Source organism: Schistocerca serialis, chromosome 6 (assembly GCF_023864345.2).
Source record: "Schistocerca serialis cubense isolate TAMUIC-IGC-003099 chromosome 6, iqSchSeri2.2, whole genome shotgun sequence".
Classification (NCBI taxonomy): domain Eukaryota; kingdom Metazoa; phylum Arthropoda; class Insecta; order Orthoptera; family Acrididae; genus Schistocerca; species Schistocerca serialis.
The window spans coordinates 725,217,931-725,238,844 of NC_064643.1; the positions used below are offsets into that span (position 1 = coordinate 725,217,931).

A 20,914-nucleotide genomic window follows, 5' to 3' on the forward strand; every position below is an offset into this window, starting at 1 on the left:
TGCAGTTGACGGACTTTGAGCGAGGGCGTATAGTGGTCATGCGGGAGGCCGGGTGGACGTACCGCCGAATTGCTCAACACGTGGGGCGTGAGGTCTCCACAGTACATCGATGTTGTCGCCAGTGGTCGGCGGAAGGTGCACGTGCCCGTCGACCTGGGACCGGACCGCAGCGACGCACGGATGCACGCCAAGACCGTAGGATCCTACGCAGTGCCGTAGGGGACCGCACCGCCACTTCCCAGCAAATTAGGGACACTGTTGCTCCTGGGGTATCGGCGAGGACCATTCGCAACCGTCTCCATGAAGCTGGGCTACGGTCCCGCACACCGTTAGGCCGTCTTCCGCTCACGCCCCAACATCGTGCAGCCCGCCTCCAGTGGTGTCGCGACAGGCGTGAATGGAGGGACGAATGGAGACGTGTCGTCTTCAGCGGTGAGAGTCGCTTCTGCCTTGGTGCCAATGATGGTCGTATGCGTGTTTGGCGCCGTGCAGGTGAGCGCCACAATCCTGACTGCATACGACCGAGGCACACAGGGCCAACACCCGGCATCATGGTGTGGGGAGCGATCTCCTACACTGGCCGTACACCACTGGTGATCGTCGAGGGGACACTGAATAGTGCACGATACATCCAAACCGTCATCGAACCCATCGTTCTACCATTCCTAGACCGGCAAGGGAACTTGCTGTTCCAACAGGACAATGCACGTCCGCATGTATCCCGTGCCACCCAACGTGCTCTAGAAAGTGTAAGTCAACTACCCTGGCCAGCAAGATCTCCGGATCTGTCCCCCATTGAGCACGTTTGGGACTGGATGAAGCGTCGTCTCACGCGGTCTGCACGTCCAGCACGAACGCTGGTCCAACTGAGGCGCCAGGTGGAAATGGCATGGCAAGCCGTTCCACAGGACTACATCCGGCATCTCTACGATCGTCTCCATGGGAGAATAGCAGCCTGCATTGCTGCGAAAGGTGGATATACACTGTACTAGTGCCGACATTGTGCATGCTCTGTTGCCTGTGTCTATGTGCCTGTGGTTCTGTCAGTGTGATCATGTGATGTATCTGACCCCAGTAATGTGTCAATAAAGTTTCCCCTTCCTGGGACAATGAATTCACGGTGTTCTTATTTCAATTTCCAGGAGTGTATTTTGGTCAGTAGTGTAGTCTGCATAGTATTTTAGCTACTGATTAAGATCTTGGTGTTGCCATCCTAGTTATACACAACTACATATGCAAGCAATAACAAAAAAATATTATTGGCTTGTGAAAAACACGTTTGAAGTTTGTAGCTGCACTCAGCTACAAAGTTTATACCGCCGTATTTGTGGCCTCCAGTGTTAGCGTAGTGGTTCCGGAATACTTTACCAGAGTAAGGAATCCTTATTTTTGCACCTTGTTCTTTTCCTCAAATGTTTTCACCGATAGTTTCACAGGGCCATCTCGTGTCCTTATCAACGCCGAAAGTCCTCTGGCACTGGAGCTCCCTGTGAGACTCCAGAAAGGAATTCCGCTGCGAGTGTCCTGTCTTCTGGTGTTCATTGGTCGTTATGCTGGACCATGTACTGGAGAACAGCCCCGCGGTCAACAACAGTTGTATCTTCTGGAGCACCCCAACTCCTGTCACCCTCTCACATTTAGCTCAACACATGTCTGCCCCGTAACTAACTCTTATATTCATAATATAATATCACATATGTGGTGAATAAGTCATCCTGCTCTCTTTTCTTTGAAGGTAAATCTGCATAACATCCTGCAGCACCGGGGACACGTGCCATGGAAGAAAGTATTCATACCCCGTTGTTATGTAGAATAACTTCGTTTATTAGAACTAATACGGAGAACCAGAGACGTTATTTGGTAAACTAACAGTATGGGGTTTCCTTAATAATCTGCAAAAGTAAATAAAAATTCTGTACCAACTGGCTTCTATTATGGAGAAAAAACATTCATACGCTACTGGAAATGTAAATACAGAAACGACTAACGAACCGCTTGCAGCAAGGAACGCCTTCAGTGGCAAGCTGGACCTCGTGCATTTTGGTTTCGATACAGGGTGAATGCCGTTCAACAACAATATGGGCCACATAGGGAAGGAAACAGCTGTAGAGGAAACGCAAATAGTTATGTCCCAAAATAAAAAGGGAAAATCATTTTCGGAACTAGCTGGGAAATATCTGAAATTATTGGAAGAAGCCGGGCTGCTGTGAAGTCCATAATATCGCGAAATACGGAAATAAATAGTGTATTACTAGCGAAAGAAGAGGTCGACCATAGAATCAAAGAAAAAGAGAACGAAATGTGTTAACACGGACGCTCGAAAAGAATCCTAAATTGATAGCGTCTGCATTGTCTGCGATTGTTAATGATCAGTTCGGATAGATCATACCAAGGGCTGTTCGCTATATTTTAGGTAATGCCGGCCGGAGTGGCCGAGCGGTTAAAGGCGCTACAGTCTAGAACCGCACGACCGCTACGGTCGCAGGTTCGAATCCTGCCTCGGGCATGGATGTGTGTGATGTCCTTAGGTTAGTTAGGTTTAAGTAGTTCTAAGTTCTAGGGGACTTATGACCACAGCAGTTAGGAGTCCCATAGTGCTCAGAGCCATTTGAACCAGCCATTTTAGGTAATGCAGCTTATGAAGCTAGGGTATCTAGAAGAAAACCATTCATCAGGAAAAAGAACAAAAGGCTGGGACTTGAATTTGTTTGAGAGCATGTAAGTAAGAACGCGATTTCTTTTTGAACAAGGTACTGTTCACAGATGAAAGTAAATTTCACATATTTGTAAATGATGGCAGAACTTTGGTGCGCAGACAAATAGATATTGAGCTGGATCCGAAACACATTCCCCCAGTAAAGCACGGTGGTGGAGGAACTATCGTATAGGGACGTGTTGGTGTTGAGCATCTTGCTTTTGTTGAAAGTAACATTTAAGGATTTCACCAGCTAAATATCTTAAAGATAAATCTGAAAAAAGAGAGTTGATAGTTTGGGTTTAGACACGGATTACTACTGTCAACAAGACCAAGATTAGAAGAATACAGAGGAAATTGTTGGTCTGCGGTTGTTGTACCATACTCCCCATTTTTTCAAGTTTCCAACACAGAGCGCAGACCTTAATACAGTTGAACAGTCAGAAAACATGAAATACGAAGTAAGACTGCTCTGAAACAATATCTACAACAAGAATGGCAAAATACACTACTGGCCATTAAAATTGCTACACCAAGAAGAAATGCAGACGATAAACGGGTATTCATTGGACAAATATATTATACTAGATGTGACATGTGATTACATTTTGACGCAATTTGGGTGCATAGATCCTGAAAAATCACTACCCAGAACAACCACCTCTGGCCGTAATAACGGCCTTGATACGCCTGGGCATTGAGTCAAACAGAGCTTGGATAACGTGTACAGGTACAGCTGCCCATGCAGCTTCAACACGATACCACAGTTCATCACGAGTAGTGACTGGCGTATTGTGACGAGCCACTTGCTCTGCCAACATTGACCAGACGTTTTCAATTGGTGAGAGATCTGGAGAATGTGCTGGCCAGGGCAGCAGTCGAACATTTTCTGTAGCCAGAAAGGCCCACACAGGACGTGCAACATGCGGTCGTGCATTATCCTGATGAAATGTATGGTTTCGCAGGGATCGAAAGAAGGGGAGAGCCACGGGTTGTAACACATCTGAAATGTAACGTCCACTGTTCAAAGTGCCGTCAATGCGACCAAGAGGTGACCGAGACGTGTAACCAATGGCACGCCATACCATCACGCCGGGTGATACGCCAGTATGGCGATGACGAATACACGCTTCCAATGTGCGTTCACCGCGATGTCGCCAAACACGGATGCGACCATCACGATGCTGTAAACAGAATCTGGATTCATCCGAAAAAATGACGTTTTGCCATTCGTGCACCCACGTTCGTCGGTGAGTACACCATCGCAGGCGCTCCTGTCTGTGATGCAGCGTCAAGGGTAACCGCAGCCATGGTCTCCGAGCTGATTGTCCATGCTACTGCAAGCGTCGTCGAACTCTTCGTAGAGATGGTTGTCATCTTGCAAACGTCCCCATCTGTTGACTCAGGGATCGAGACGTGGCTGCACTATCCGTCACAGCCATGCGGATAAGATGCCTGTCATCTCGACTGCTAGTGATACGAGGCCGTTGGGATCCAGCAGGGCGTTCCGTATGGCTCTCCTGAACCCACCGATTCCATAATCTGCTAACAGTCATTGGATCTCGACCAACGCGAACAGCAATGCCGCGATACGATAAACAGCAATCGCGATAGGGTACAATCCGACCTTTATCAAAGTCGGAAACGTGATTGTACGCACTTCTCCTCCTTACACGAGGCATCACAACAACGTTTCACCAGGTAACGCCGGTCAACTGCTGTTTGTTTATGAGAAATCGGTTGGAAACTTTCCTCATGTCAGCACGTTGTATGTGTTGCCACCGGCGCCAACCTTGTGTGAATGCTCTGAAAAGCTAATGATTTGCATATCACAGTATCTTCTTCCTGTCGGTTAAATTTCTCGTCTGTAGCACGTTATCTTCGTGTTGTAGCAATTTTAATGGCCAGTAGTGCATTACGTCAGCGACTACCAAATGCTGGTACATTCAGTGCTAAAGATGTTAACGGAAGGGATACATAGAAGAGGAATGGCTACAAAGTATGAACCTTATCATTATTTTCATGTATACTGTAATTTTCTGTGTATGTATGAATAATTTTTCCCCACTGTGTGGAGCCAGTTGGTACAGAATTTTTAATTACTTTTTGCAAAAGGACTAATTTATAATGTAGAGATTTGGAAGGAAACCCCATACTGTTGCTTTACCAAAAACCATCTCTGGTTGTGATCTTTGGTTCTAATGCGTAAAGTTATAACACATGACCAAAAATGCACAAATATTTTTTCCATGACAGTATGCTTCCCATCCTTTATTCCAGCTCCTGCGTATCAGGCGATGTGTCTGGAATGAACAGTCTGCCAACCAACATGGTCCGGCGTATAGAAACACCGAATCAAATGGTCTGATGTTTCTGCACTGGGATGATTCTCAGCAAGTGTTGCTGAGGAGGTTCTGTGGTGACATTCCGTCCTTCTCTGCCTACTGCTGCGCCTCCGCCCTGGCCCCCCCTGGGGCAGGCTCTGCCTGGACGGCAGCTTCCGGTCTGCCCGCCGCCATTGTCCGCCTAATTCGTCCCTCACGCGCCGCCCCCGCCGTCGCGCTAAGATAACACCTCCCTCCCTCCGGAGAACCCTCGTGTGTCTGAGCAGACACTGAGGCATCAGAAGGCCCGCGTCATCGTGCGTTGCAGAACTGCTTCCAGAAGAACCGCAGCTGCGTCACGCCGAGTAGTCTCTGTTTGTGTAAGCCAGTCTCACCACAGCCGGTAGGCGGCAGACGCGCCTCTTTCCAACACCCAAGCAGCTATGAAAGCATTCTGCTTCCATTATGCGATACATTCTTCCACGACGTACCTGAATACTGGAAGAAGCCGAAGCTTCTTTTAGTATCGAGGAGGCAATAACCAAACACGCCGGTGTAATAATCAAGTGGTCAGCATTGCGGCACTCTCCACTGTTGTAGATAGTGCTGTAAGTAGGCTGTTTAGGTTTTCATGTTGGTAACGCCACGTAGCGCTCTGTATGAAAATCACTGACTGTGCTGGATCCAGTCTGTGGCTGGTTGGACTCATTGTTGGAATATTCGCTACTGTAGTGTTGGTCAGTTGGATGTGAACAGCGCGTAGCGTTGGGCAGATGGAGGTGAACCACCAGCAGTGGTCGATGTGGGGAGAGAGATGGCAGAGTTTTGAGGGGTTACTACAAGCGGACGATCTGGACGTGTGTCCGCCAGAAAAAGGAAATTTGTAAAGATGGTTGTCATGTATTGATAGATATATATGATGACTTTTGAACATTATTAAGGTAAATACATTGTTTGTTCTCTATCAAAATCTTTCATTTGCTAACTATGCCTATCAGTATTTAGTGTATTCAGTACTTATAATCTTTTATTTTATTTAGCTGGCAGCATTGCCGCTAGCTGTATTGCAGTAGTTCGAGTAAAGATTTTTGTGAGGTAAGTGATTCATGAAAGGTATAGGTTATTGTTAGTCAGGGCCATTCTTTTGTAGGGACTGTTGAAAGTCAGATTGCGTTGCGCTAAAAATATTGTGTGTCAGTTTAGTGATGATCAGAATAAGTAAAGAGAAAATTGTTTGAGTACGTTGAGTTTTGCTCAGCTGTTTGAAAATCATATAACGTAGAAGTTTACCAGCACAGTCATTCATCATTTTTCTAAGGGGACGTTTCAGTGCTCATTGAGATACAGAGCTACTTTTCTGAACTTTTTGAATGATCCACAGTCAAGCTGCCTCATGCAGCGTATTTATTTCTAAAAGCAGCAACCTTTATTGAACGGACACATCTGCTATCTCACTACATGTATGGAAATTAGTGACAGAGTGTTCCCAAAAGTTTCATCTGACTAGTTTCATCCGACTTCACAATATCTTGAACGGTGATGCAGACTGGAACTTGGTTTAAAGCTTAACGCAAACGGAAGACTGTAAAGTCTATTATTTTCAAAAGAACCATCCGATTTCACAAGAATATATCTCTTACATACACGCACATAAAATATTGGCATATTTTTTTGCATTACGTTTAGAACGAACATTTTCATTTACGCTTCAACGGACACTCGACAAACATCTATACGATAATGAAACTCTTCTCGTACTTCTGCGAGCATGTATCCAGTTAATGCATTCCTGCTTCTGCTGTGCGGCGCCTCAATTCAACTAAATGAGTTGAAAGGCGAGATAAATAGACGTAGTTTTTAACAAATCCCCACAAAAAAGTCATCCTCTGAGACAAGGAGACTCAGAGGCCAACGGTGCGACGTGAGATCCCTTCTCGCAGTTGCACAAGAAGCCAGATGAAGAAGCGGTCGGGCAGGCTAACTGCGTCGGAAGATCCCCTCAGTGAAATTACGGGCAACTAATAGCTGGTGTCAACGAAAACTTTTAGTTTCTATCTTGAGTCATGTAGAAGCTATAGTCTTGTCAAATCGGGTGAATCATCTGGAAATACCTGTAGCACGGAAATGTTGGTAGAGATGCAGTCAATCTGTAATGTGAAACGTACACTCAAGCTCATAAATTAAGGATAATGCTGATACATGATGAAGCAAAGCCCTGGTGGCCGGTTTGCGGGTTTAAATCACCTCGGGGTATGACCATGCGGTGCATTTGACCTGCGGTAGTCGCAAGGTGGCGCTGGCAGCAGTCCACATACGCAGAGGTGTGTTGGTGCATGTAAGCGAGTAAGTGTGTAGACGTTTTCAGACATGCTAATGGTGACTGCGTGTTCAAAATGGCTCAAAGAACACATATTGATGACGTTATGAGGGGTAGAATACTAGGGCGACGGGAGGCTGGTCAAACACAGCAGGTCGTAGCACGAGCCCTCCGTGTGCCACAAAGTGTGGTCTCAAGATTATGGCAACGATTCCAGCAGACAGGAAATGTGTCCAGGCGCTACACAACGGGACGTCCACAATGTACAACACCACAAGAAGACCGATATCTCAGCATCAGTGCCCACAAATGGCCATGGAGTAATGCAGGTAGCCTTGATCGGGACTCTGCTGCAATCACTGGAACAACTGTCTACAGACACACAGTCTACAGACGACTGAACAGAAATGGTTTATTCGCCCGGAAACTCGCAAGGTGCAGTCCACTGACCCCTGCTCACAGGAGAGCCCGTAAAGCCTAGTGTCAAGAACACAGTCCATGGTCATTGGAACAGTGGTCCCAGGTTATGTTCACGGACGAGTCCAGGTATAGTCTGAACCGCCAGGCTCTCATCTGGCATGAACCAGGAACCAGATACCAACCCCTTAATGTTCTTGAAAGTGACCTGTATGGAGGTCGTGGTTTGATGGTGTGGGGTGGGATTATGATTGGCGCACGTACACCCCTGCATGTCTTTGACAGAGGAACTGTATTGTAACAGGTCAGGTGTATCGGGACATCATTTTGCACCAGTATGTCCGCCTTTTCAGGGGTGCAGTGGGTCCCACCTTCCTCCTGATGGATAATAACGCACGGCCCCACTGAGTTGCCATCGTGGAGGAGTACCTTGAAACAGAAGATGTCAGGCGAATGGAGTGGCCTGCCTGTTCTCCAGACCTAAAGCCCATCGAGCACATCTGGGGCGCTCTCGGTCGACGTATCGCTGCATGTCTTCAAACTCATAGGACACTTCAGGAGCTCCGACTGGCACTGGTGCAAGAATGGGAGGCTGTACCCCAGCAGCTGCTCGACCACCTAATTCAGTGTATGCCGACCCGTTATGCGGCCTGTGTACCTGTCCATGGTGATCATATCCCATATTGATGTCGGGGTGCATGCGCAGGAAACAGTGGCGTTTTGTAGCACATGTGTTTCGAGACGGTTTTCTCGACCCATCACCAATACAGTGGGTTTACAGTTCAATGTCGTGTGTGTTCCCTATGTGTCTATGTTATTAGCGCCAGTTTTGTGTAGTGCCACGTTGTGTGGCAACACATTCTGCAATTATCGTTAACTTATGAGCACAAGTGTAGATTTGTTCCTATGCGTATTATTATTGAGCCGTGACACGACCATCGCAGCCGTGCCACGCCTTAAATGACATCTCTGCTTAAGCGCGGCGGAAGTGATCTGGGGCAGTGGACTGAGGCCGTGTAGACTCAGTTGGCTCTTCGCAGGTTTGGAGGGAGGACAGAGGCGTGTTTGCTGAGTTGGGTGTGCGGCTCCGGCAGCGGCGCGTCCGGAATCCGTTAGGCTAGGCGCAAATTGAGACGCGTATAGCGCGTGTGGCGCGACGCAGCGCAGCGCGCGTTTTTGTAACATCGCAGGTTCAAATGGGACCGCGCAAATTGCGACGCGACGCGACTGGGACGCGACACGCGCCTGCGCCAGGTCGCGCGGCGTTGTGGTTGAGGCACAGTTTCTCGCGCCGCGCGTCGCGCGTGCCTCGGTAGCACCGTGGGAAATTTGAGTCGGGCAGTCGAAAAGTAGCCCGGCCATATGTTCACATCGGAAAGGCGCATATCAGCAGTGGTAGTATTGCCAATACGAAAAATTTTGTCTTACTGTGTACTGAATTTTATTGCCTTTGGGTACTGTTTCGTTTTTCGCCATTTAAACGCTCCAGCTTTCTTCGTTAGCACTTATACTTTTCTGTTATTTATATCTGCATAGTTTTGTTTTGGTTTTCTTCTGTAAAGAAAAACGTATACTTCAGTAACTGGTGAGCCATTGGCCGCTGGAATTACACCATATGCCTCGGCGAGATTTTCAGATGGCAAGAAGGGACAGAGGGTAGTGAATAAGGAAGCAAGGAATATTATAAAATCATGTGATTAAGAATCAGGGCCGGCCGCGGTGGTCTAGCGGTTCTAGGCGCTCAGTCCGGAACCGCGCGACTGCTACGGTCGCAGGTTCGAATCCTGCCTCGGGCATGGGTGTGTGATGTCCTTAGGTTAGTTAGGTTTAAGTAGTTCTAAGTTCTAGGGGACTGATGACCACAGATGTTAAGTCCCATAGTCCCCAGAGCCATTTGAACCATTTTTAAGAATCAGGGCAGGAAAGTAAAGCAAGGTTATATTCTCGCTGCCTAATAAGCTAGCGTATCTGTACGATCTGTTACAAAAATTTAGAAATGGATAATCTCCGCAGGTGTGATCCCTTTGTGCTTGTGGTAAAAAGCGTCCAAGATCTGAAGTATAGAAGTTTCGCTGTGATTACTCTGATATGGATGTAATACTGTAATACGACACACTGCACTACATGCATATGAACAACATATTTCCACTGCAAGCTAGAAACAGTCGAAAAGCAGTCACAAATAACGATGTTTTAATTGGGTCGTCGTTATGAGAAAAAGCATTTCAATTGTTGCATGGACATTATCAGCGTTAATAAACTAATTATACAACAACAGGCTACATAAATGAAGAAAATGGTCAGTATTATTACGAAAGTAGGAATATCCTAAAAGAGTGTTATGATTAGATATATTTAATTTGTTGAAATGTGGTGCTGACAAAGGCAGATCTACTTTCATGACAATGTTTTTCGAACTCCATCTCACAAGGCACACATGGGTAGCTTGTGAATTCCTGCCGCGCGCATTATCCTTCGCTGCTGAAAATACACTGACCATCGTGTTGTGCGACAGATCAATTGTTTATTTTTTTTCTCAATAACAACTTTTTATTCGAGATCACGCATTGTCAGTTTGGCAAGCCCTAGGTGAGTAAACAGTATCTGGCTGGCATGTGCCTATCATTCCGCCTGAAGGAACGCTCGTCATTATTTTAATTTCATCATCATTTCATCCCCATCCGGCGTGCAGGTCGCCCAATGTGGCGCCGAATGTAATAAGACCTGCGATATGGCGGCCGGACCTGCCCCGCGAGGGGCCTCCCGGCCAATGACGCCACACGCTCATCATCATCATCATCATTATTTTAATACTGCTCAGATCAAGAGAAGGAATAAAATCCTTTGGTAAGTTTCCATTCCAGTCGCTCAGTGTTAAAAATACGATGGGTTATGAGGATTCCACAAAAATTCCAACAGAATTGCCAATCTGTTTTTGTGTGAGTTGTTAACCTTTTCTCATTCGAAGAAGCATCACCGTTTATGAGTAAAGGCCACATTTCTCTTGGTGAGTGGTTTAATTGTACTTCCAGAATGAGATTTTCACTCTGCGGCAGAGTGTGCGCTGATATGAAACTTCCTGGCAGATTAAAACTGTGTGCCCGACCGAGACTCGAACTCGGGACCTTTGCCTTTCACGGGCAAGTGCTCTACCAACTGAGCTACCGAAGCACGACTCACGCCCGGTACTCACAGCTCTACTTCTGCCAGTACCTCGTCTCCTACCTTCCAAACTTTACAGAAGCTCTCCTGCGAAACTTGCAGAACTGGCACTCCTGAAAGAAAGGATATAGCGGAGACATGGCTTAGCCACAGCCTGGGGGATGTTTCCAGAATGAGATTTTCACTCTGCAGCGGAGTGTGCGCTGATATGAAACTTTTTGGCAGATTAAAACTGTGTGCCCGACCGAGACTCGAGAGAAAATCTCATTCTGGAAACATCCCCCAGGCTGTAGCTAAGCCATGTCTCCGCTATATCCTTTCTTTCAGGAGTGCTAGTTCTGCAAGTTTCGCAGGAGAGCTTCTGTAAAGTTTGGAAGGTAGGAGACGAGGTATTGGCAGAAGTAAAGCTGTGAGTACCGGGCGTGAGTCGTTTTAATTTTACTTCCTTTGTCACAATGTAATTTGCCAAACTCATCTCACAGCAGCCATTGAGACAGAATTCCGAAACGAAGGGCCTCATTAAACAAGTAATTGGCAATCACAGAGCTCAATAGCTTACGAAAAACCTCATACTATCGGTTTGCAGTAACATAAAAGAAGAAATTTCATGTTTATTTTCATACTAGGAAGCTCTTGTTTCGCTAGGTGACGATAACTCTTAAAAAATTACAGACACTGGCGTGAAATAAATAAAAAGGGAAGTATAAGTACTGATATATCGCCATAGATAAGAAAGTTCCGTGTGTTTAATAATTGGCAAAACACACTCCTCCTTGTGTGCTATCATTCGCCAAACTTTCGTTTCGATGTCTCGAGCGGTTTAGGAGATACGAGAGATGTTGCGAGTATTTCATTCTCGCGGGCGTGAGATCGGAAGTGAGCGCGCTACATGGGATCCATTTTCTCGTGATCGGAGGCAGATAGAGATCTCCCAAGTCTAAACAAAAATTCAGCATATTAGCTAAATTTCATACGCAGCGACATACGGTGTAATACGCACCTAACGCAAAATCATAGCGACCCCTCATTTTTGTTGCAAACTATTTGAGTTTTGCGTAGTGCCTTACTAAAATGTGTACATCACAATAAGAATGGTTATTAGCGAGGTGATGGGCACTTCGTCACGAAGCTGACATATAACGCTACAAGTAAGGCAAAAATCATATTTTCAGAGAATAGTTTCTGTAAAATCGTTTGAGAAAGATAAGAGGTTGCACGCGCTTCGGTTCAGTCAGCGCAGAGCGTCGCCAGTCGGCGCGTGCGAAGTATGGTGTACGCGTCGCAATATGCGCTGGACCCGCGCGACCCGTGTCGCACGTGCGTGTCGCGCTGTAGTCTCGTGTCACGTCACACGTGCTATACGCTTCTCAATTTGCGCCTAGCCTTACTGAGTCGAGGCGTGCGGGACACGCCTTAGATAAGCGAGGAAGGCTACCTCCACCGTTCTTGGATTGCTCGCACCTTCCCAGTGGAGTTTTCAGCCGGTTTCCGCCATGGCTTCTTGTGATCAACTCTGGCTTCCTGTCGCCTGTGTCCGTTACTGCCGCTGCACGGTTCTGTCCCGACCTGTGTGTCTGAGCATCGCCACAGCCTCTAATTATTTGGCGAGCGGATTTTAATGAACTGCTTGGTAATTTGAAAATGGTTCAAATGGTTCTGAGCACTATGGGACTTAACATCGGAGGTCATCAGTCCCCTAGAACTTAGAACTACTTAAACCTAACTAACCTAAGGATATCACACACATCGATGCCCGAGGCAGGATTCGAACCTGCGACCGTAGCGGTCGCGCGGTTCCAGACTGTTGCGCCTAGAAACGCTTGGCCACGCCGGCCGGCGCTTGGTGATTTGCAAGATGTTTAGCCGTCTCACAAGCTTGAGCAACACCTGAAGTTACCCTGTGCGTCAATTCGTTGCTGTCTGGGGTGGTTTTAGTTAGTGCCGGGTTATCTTGCGCACTTTTGCCTGGTGTTTTCAGGTGTTTTGTTGGTATTGACTGTCGAAGCCTGGCACTGTGCGCACCCTTTCGTTTGATAAATCTGCATAAGTTAGCCTTAAGGAAACTTTAAATACCGGGTGATCAAAAAGTCAGCATAAATTCGAAAACTGAATAAATCACGGAATAATGTAGACAGAGAGATACAAATTGACACACATGCTTGGAATGACATGGGGTTTTATTAGAACCAAAAAAATACAAACGTTCAAAAAATGTCCGACAGATGGCGCTTCATCTCATCAGAATAGCAATAATTAGCATGACAAAGTAAGACAAAGCAAAGATGATGTTCTTTACAGGAAATGCTCAATATGTCCACCATCATTCCTCAACAATAGCTGTAGTCGAGGAATAATGTTGTGAACAGCACTGTAAAGCATGTCCGAAGTTATGGTGAGGCATTGGCGTCGGATGTTGTCTTTCAGCATCCCTAGAGATGTCGGTCGATCACGATACACTTGCGACTTCAGGTAACCCCAAAGCCAATAATCGCACGAACTGAGGTCTGGGGACCTGGGAGGCCAAGCACACGATCATCACCAAACGACGCGCGCAAGAGATCTTTCACGCGTCTAGCAATAAGGTTTTTTTTTGTTCTAATAAAACCCCATGTCATTCCAAGCATGTGTGTCAATTTTTACCTCTCTATCTACATTATTCCGTGGTTTATTAAGTTTTCAAATTTATGCTGACTTTTTGATCACCCGGTAGTAAAAGGCGCTAATGCTTATACGTTTTCCTCGCTAATTAAGATGGACCTGGTAACTGCTGAACTGTTTCCTCTCGCTGGGGACTAGTTGACATTTTGCTCTAGTAACTTATTTTCATTAATGATTTTTGATGTACTTCCTTTGTGTGCTGTGGATTAAAAGGTTGTTGTCAATTTGGAGAAATGGTTTGGTTCTTTGGGTCCACTGTTAAGCAAATTTTAAAGATGCTATTATTGGCTTGTGCCACTTATCTTTAGCTGCAGTTCTGTGGTTTAAATGTTAAGTGGGAACGAAAGGAACCCTTTAGCCTTGTAATTAAGGCGTGCATTGTACTTCTTACATTTTCACTGCCCGTTCATATTAAAATGCAAGTGCTTTAAACGATGTGTGTTGCAGAAGCGGGAGGTCCCAGTTCTTGCAGGGCAGCTTCTCTTGTAAGGCGTCCCGAAATTTTCCGGTGACATCGGGCTGACACCTCTAGTCCCGATCATTTCCTTATTGGTAACATTTACCTCACATTTTGCTTTCGTGAATCAAATTGTCATGTTCTCTGTAAATTTTGTGATGAATTAATTTCATTCGGTCAGTTGATATTTCAAAGGTTGTAAGATTTCTGTCTAAGCTGTGAAACTTCAAAATGTTATCAAAATATCTGTTTAACTTATGAAATTTTGAGAGGTTGCAAAATTTTTCTGTTTAAGTTCACTTTATTTTATTTTTTCCGTTTTTGGTAAAAAAAGAAAAGAAAGGGCACAAAGAAAACTAACAATCTGCTTGGATTTTAAAATTACTTCCTTACATGGTTAAAAATAATATTCAGATTTGCTTAATTATTTTATTAATTAAGTCAGCTGTAATTTAGGAAGAAAATTGTGATGGTATTAATAAATCTTCGTATGTGTGATCGTTATAAGTGATGTTCGATTCCTTAAGGCCCCGTCCGTCCCATTCCAAGTCAATCAAAATGCAAGTAGCGCACACACTTAGATGAAAGACAAGACTGAGCAAAGTAAAACGCATTGTCAATGAAAGGCAAGTAATTCGGGTTTTATGAAGAGCCTGGGATATCGAAAGAGGGCAAGTAAGCGCGAGCGTCTGACGAGAGAGGGAAGTCGTGACCCTGGGTGATCACTTGCTGCAATGGCGACCGTTGGCTGCTCCATGAAGGGGCTGGATAGTTCGTTGCAACGAGCTTAGCGGCGATCGGTCACTGAACAAGGCGGCACGGTAGTTTTAGTGATTTTTACTTACCTTTAGTAGGTTTATCGTTAGTGAGTGAATATCTGTAACACTGACGGCTACACCAAAACGTTAGAAAAGGAGGCAATCACATAATACATCACGTATTTGAGGGCCAACTGCTAATAATTCCTTTCCTATTTGACAATACTCGAATTAACACATGATATTTCGTTGCAAGAAACATCCGCAATGGATGCAATGTATCTGCTAGTCGCTTAAATGTGCGTCGGTAATTTATTATATTGCTCTGATGCCTCTTGATACAGTTTTCTGTTTACTTATAGACGTTTCGTTGTTATAAATGTTCGAATACTCTTTTGGTTCATTAAAAGAATTTGCCTACTATTCTTATTTTTGCTGCGCCTACACCCCTAATTACGCAGAGGAGCTTTTTTAATTTAGAGGGATCATATTGTCAAGAATATGTTTGCTGATTCATGGTTTTGATGAACTGTAAGATGAGTACCAAGGATTCAACCTCACACTTTTCCAATGGTACGTAGTACACTTCAGTAACTACGTTGATATTTCTAGAACTTTTCTGCAAATAATTATTCCGTATTGCTGCACTACTCTTCTTCTGAAACTATATAGTTTACAGTGAACCCTGCCCTCTTCAACAATTCGCCATCAGTTATGACGATACAGTTCCCGTGCATTCTATCTCCTGCTGCCCATTTTCTGCAGGCTCTCCATAACTCATTCATCCATCTGGTTCTCGGTCGATCATGTCCTCTTTGACGCCATAAGTTTCGATCCAGTATCGCTGCTTCCGTGTTACACTTCCGTACTACGTGCACTCCTCACGGTTATCTATTTAATTCGTACAATGGTTGGATCTTTATATGTGGTGTACTTATCATGATGATACCTCCGCCTGCATCTTCCGCTTGCGCGGATTCGGCTAGTGATTCTTCGAAGTACCTTTCTGTCAAAGGTATCTAGCATTTGAATATATTTTAGTGTTCATGATCAGGTTCCCGAGGCATTTGTAAGCACTGGTCTTGTAAATGTTTCGTAAATGGTTGATTTGGTTGATATGTGTTTAGAGCCTTGAGGAAAACAGCGTTATAATGCAAAATAGACTATTGGCTGCTATTAATCGCCGTTTAATTTCATTAGAGATGCCAGTTGAGTGGGTGACTACAGATCCCAGATACTTACATTGCTAAACCCTCTTAGGGTAACATGAGGGTAACATGTTCTCCAGGCGTCGTTCATTAGCCTGTCATACAGTTTGTTTGCTGTGCCATATTCCTACTGGCGTCCTCAAGTGTGATGAATGTCTCTCCAATTGCCTTTCGAGTTCTTGCAACTGTTGTGTTGTTGTTTATTTTGTGTAATTTTCTGTCCTGTTTGATCCAGACCAAGAATACCGCGCCGTTTGTGTACGATCTGCAAAGAAAGTGTCGTACCGAGCGAGGTGGCGCAGTGGTTAGACACTGGACTCGCATTCGGGAGGACGACGGTTCAATCCCGCGTCCGGCCATCCTGATTTAGGTTTTCCGTGATTTCCCTGTATCACTCCAGGCAAATGCCGGGATGGTTCTTCTGAAAGGGCACGGCCGACTTCCTTCCCTAGTCCGATAAGACCGATGACCTCGCTGTCTGGTCTCCTTCCCCAAACAACCCCCAAAGTTTCGTTGTTTTCATCATCATCATCATCCCCAGCCAGATCCCATCCACAGTTAGTTGAAGGCCTCCATACACGGTGATCTTCAATTTCTAGAATGCTAACTTGTTCTGCTTTTTCCTTTTGGTGGTCAATTTGCCCTCCATGAGGTTGTTCTCTAGGTCTTTTGTTATCACGAGGAACGCAGCATAGAATCACCTTTTTCCATCTCGCACCCAACATTTCCTCTCGCTATATGCCCTCGCCACTTCCACACTAGTTTCTCAACAATCAGTACCATGCCCTGAGCTCCTGGTCCTCCTTCAAGAGGAGAAGCAAACGTTTCCGCGGGGAAGCAAGCCTTCCAAAGCCGCCAGCCTACGAAACACATATGTAGTAATTGGTCAAAATGAATTTTGCGCTTTACCGAAACATTAATAATGAGCACTGTGATCCAGAAATACTAATGACATCAATACACTGGTTTCTTTGTAAATTAATTCTAGCGTAAACAGCCCATGTTTCTACTGTGAGGTGGTAGTATGTGCAGTCTGTGACAATCTGAAAATATTGCATTAGTTGGTCTGTGTAATTACGAGAATTGTGACGCTTCAGGATGGTACAGTCCAGAGGTGGCCAAGGTTTCGGTTCACAGGTCATGACGGCAGCTGAGTGCCAAAGCGCTCAGCCTCACTTCACATTTCCTCCATCGCCACGCCGCCCTGTCTGAGCGCAAGGAGGGGGAAGAGGGGAAAACGGCGAACGCGTCGCATTTAACGGTAGTTCAGTGGTATTGCATACTACCTGGCTTTATATTTCACATTTCTCAACAACATAGATCAGAAACAAAACAATTTTTCAGTGTTATTAATTACTTTTAGCGCGCTCAAGATACAACATAATCTTTGTCAGGTACAAACTGTCGGAATACAGAAGACGCAGACAATTTCACAGTGTTCCGCGCTCAAGTTGATACATAATTGTGACTCATTTACTTTCATAATTGAAATAATGTCTTTCACACAAATATTGTTGCAATTTTCCAGCCTCCTTATGGAGACTTTGAACAAATACTGAGAAAATCAATGTAGACTTCCGGGACAGTATCAACGTAAAAAGATTTGTAACTAAAACTAGAATTATCTCATAGATCAATCAGTTACAGCTGAACATGCACAGGGGAGCTTTCAACAGAAACGGCAAATGGGTCTCGAAAACAGCTCGCGAACAGGTGTAAGTCTGACAGTATCGCTGTAATTCTTCCAAGGCCACAATATATTTTTTCAACCTCGCACATTCTTTAATGCCAATGAGCATGGGGAACTTGATTGTCTTTGTCAGAATGTGTCCCTTCTACAAAGCGATTTTCTTTTTAAATGCGCCCCCATCATATCGGAAAGAAGTTAACTTGCAGTGTCTTACTCTCGGCAGTGTGCAGTCAAGTCCACTCGAGATGCGAAGTCTGCAATCCATTCGGGATGTTCTAATTTTCGTTCCTGCCCTCATTTTTCCTTCATAAATTCAACGATAACGAGATTTAAATCGAAAAATCGTTCCTGGCATGCCCTTTCACTTAACCAACGCACTTTGCAGTAATGTATCAAGTCTCCATACTCTTCGCTCATTCCCAATGAAAACTGTTGCAACTGAAAATGGAATAATGTGTGCGACTTGGGAAATTTTACTATTCGGACAAACAATTTCTTCAAGTGCTTGATGTACAGAACAATGGTTCCCGTCTGTCGATCGTTGCAATTGTTTGCTCTTTCATTGTCACCTAAAAATTAAATTCATTTTGCATGGTGCTATAATGCCGTATCGTAGTACATAAGCAGCACCTGTCGCTTATACAAATTGAGAATTCTCACCCCTGTCTTCTGTCATTTCCATTCATTTTAAGAGATTTTGACGATAGATCGCTGGATTGCCTCTCTATGTGCCCACAGCAGCTAGACCTGTGAACGTCCCTCATTCCACGAACAAATAGCGAAGGGTAAACAGCGCTGTGAGAGCACGATTCTGCCGAACTCAGGGAGTTGTGCAGACCGAAAAATGCCGCATCACAATGCTAAGTGAACTGTCGCGCTGTACCGGGTACTGCTGAGAAACACTGAGCAAAGCCGAATGACAGGCCGTTGTCCGCACACGCTGAGGCTTAGGACGCCGTGACCGGCCCTGCTATAGTCACTGTAATGGAGCAGGAAGTGAGACAGGTGGACGTCGCAGCGAGAGTTGGAATCAGTAAAAGTGATGTCTCTAGAATCTGGAACAAGCTGCAGGGTTGGTGGAGGATCGTCAGAGCAGTGGGCGACATCTGTATATAACAGCAAGCAGAAACCCTTACTACAATGCCACAGTGGCAGTTCCAAACAACTACAGGAGTGTCAACATAAACGATACGAAATAGCTCCATGAGCTGGAAGTACGTTCCACAAGACCTCTCAAGGCTCCTCTTCTAAACTGGATTCGGAGAGGGGCTAGTTTCGTGAGGGGATCAATGGTTGCATCTGAACATGCACTTTCAACTGAAACGGAAAAAGGTCACGAAAACAGCTCGCGAACAGATGTAAAACTCCAGAATGAGATTTTCACTCTGCAGCGGAGTGTGCGCTGATATGAAACTTACTGGCGGATTAAAACTGTGTGCCGGACCGAGACTCGAACTCGGGACCTTTCCCTTTCGCGGGCAAGTGCTCTACCATCTGAGCTACCCAAGCAGTTTCATATCAGCGCATATTCCGCTGCAGAGTGAAAATCTCATTCCGGAAACATCCCCCAGGCTGTGGCTAAGCCATGTCTCCGCAATATCCTTTCTTTCAGGAGTGCTAGTGCTGCAAGGTTCGCAGGAGAGCTTCTGTAAAGTTAGGAAGGTATGAGACGAGGTACTGGCAGAAGTAAAGCTGTGAGGAGGGGACGTGTGTCGTGCTTGGGTAGCTCAGATGGTAGAGCACTTGCCCGCGAAAGGCAAAGGTCCCGAATTCGAGCCTCGGTCCGGCACACAGTTTTAATGTCCCAGGAAGTTTCAGATGTAAGACTGACAGTGTGGACTAGGCAGTGAGACACAACACTCTTTTCTTGTGAGACCCGTATCAGTCTCCACCACGATCCACCACGACAATTCTCATATTCGTGTGTGGAGGCAGCGAAGACAACGTTTATATCGTAAGACCATCGTAGGCTGCTGCCCTTAACAAAACAATTCAGTCATGTTTTGGAGTGGAATCGTGTGTGGCCGCAGAACAGTCCTTGAACCAAGAGATGGCATGATGACTGGTGTGAAGTATCGGGAGGACATCCTTGCATGCATTGTGGTTCCTTTTGGTGAACTTATTGGCATGAGATTGACGCTGATGGACAACGATGCATACCCCAAACGTCACACCCTTGCGAACACCTTCTTAGCGGAACACAGAATCATCGGATGGAATGACCACCATATTTTCCAGATTCAGCTCCATTGAGAGGAGTGCATGCCGAAGTGAGCAGATTTGCAATAGTGCTGTCCCACCAGACACCACCATAAACCCCAGTAAGTTAATATCAAAAATATATAACACCACAAAAGACTACCGACTGGTGCAATTCATCCAGTGCCTGTTGCAGAATAGACGGTATTTTGTCACGCTGCAGTCGAGGGAGAGCCGATGGCGGACCCAGAAAAGCGGCCTACCTCAAGGTAGCGTCCTCGCCCCATTGCTGTATAATATTTATACCAATGACCAACCGATCAGCATAGACGCTCGCTCCTTCATCTATGCAGACGATACAGTCGTTGCCACCCAGGGAAAAACCTTTGAAGAGGTAGAAAGTAAATTAACTTCAGCGATTGAAAAGCTGGGTGACTATTACGATACTAACCACCTCAAGCCAAACCCAGCAAAAACCCAGGTCTGTGCTTTTCACCTACGTAATAAGGAATCAAGGAGGAGACTCAACATAAGCTGGAAGGGACAACATCTATCTCACTGCGACACACCAAAATACACTCCTGGAAATGGTAAAAAGAACACATTGACACCGGTGTGTCAGACCCACCATACTTGCTCCGGACACTGCGAGAGGGCTGTACAAGCAATGATCACACGCACGGCACAGCGGACACACCAGGAACCGCGGTGTTGGCCGTCGAATGGCGCTAGCTGCGCAGCATTTGTGCACCGCCGCCGTCAGTGTCAGCCAGTTTGCCGTGGCATACGGAGCTCCATCGCAGTCTTTAACATTGGTAACATGCCGCGACAGCGTGGACGTGAACCGTATGTGCAGTTGACGGACTTTGAGCGAGGGCGTATAGTGGGCATGCGGGAGGCCGGGTGGACGTACCGCCGAATTGCTCAACACGTGGGGCGTGAGGTCTCCACAGTACATCGATGTTGTCGCCAGTGGTCGGCGGAAGGTGCACGTGCCCGTCGACCTGGGACCGGACCGCAGCGACGCAC

The 20,914-nt window shown here is 45.8% G+C and overlaps 1 non-coding gene across 1 annotated transcript; it reads right to left on the reverse strand.

The window, feature by feature from the left end:
• Nucleotides 1-10,850: 10,850 nt before the first annotated feature.
• Nucleotides 10,851-10,925, reverse strand: Trnas-uga (transfer RNA serine (anticodon UGA)). The gene has a single exon. It is a non-coding gene; the product is annotated as a tRNA-Ser (tRNA).
• Between the last annotated feature and the right edge of the window lie 9,989 nt (nucleotides 10,926-20,914).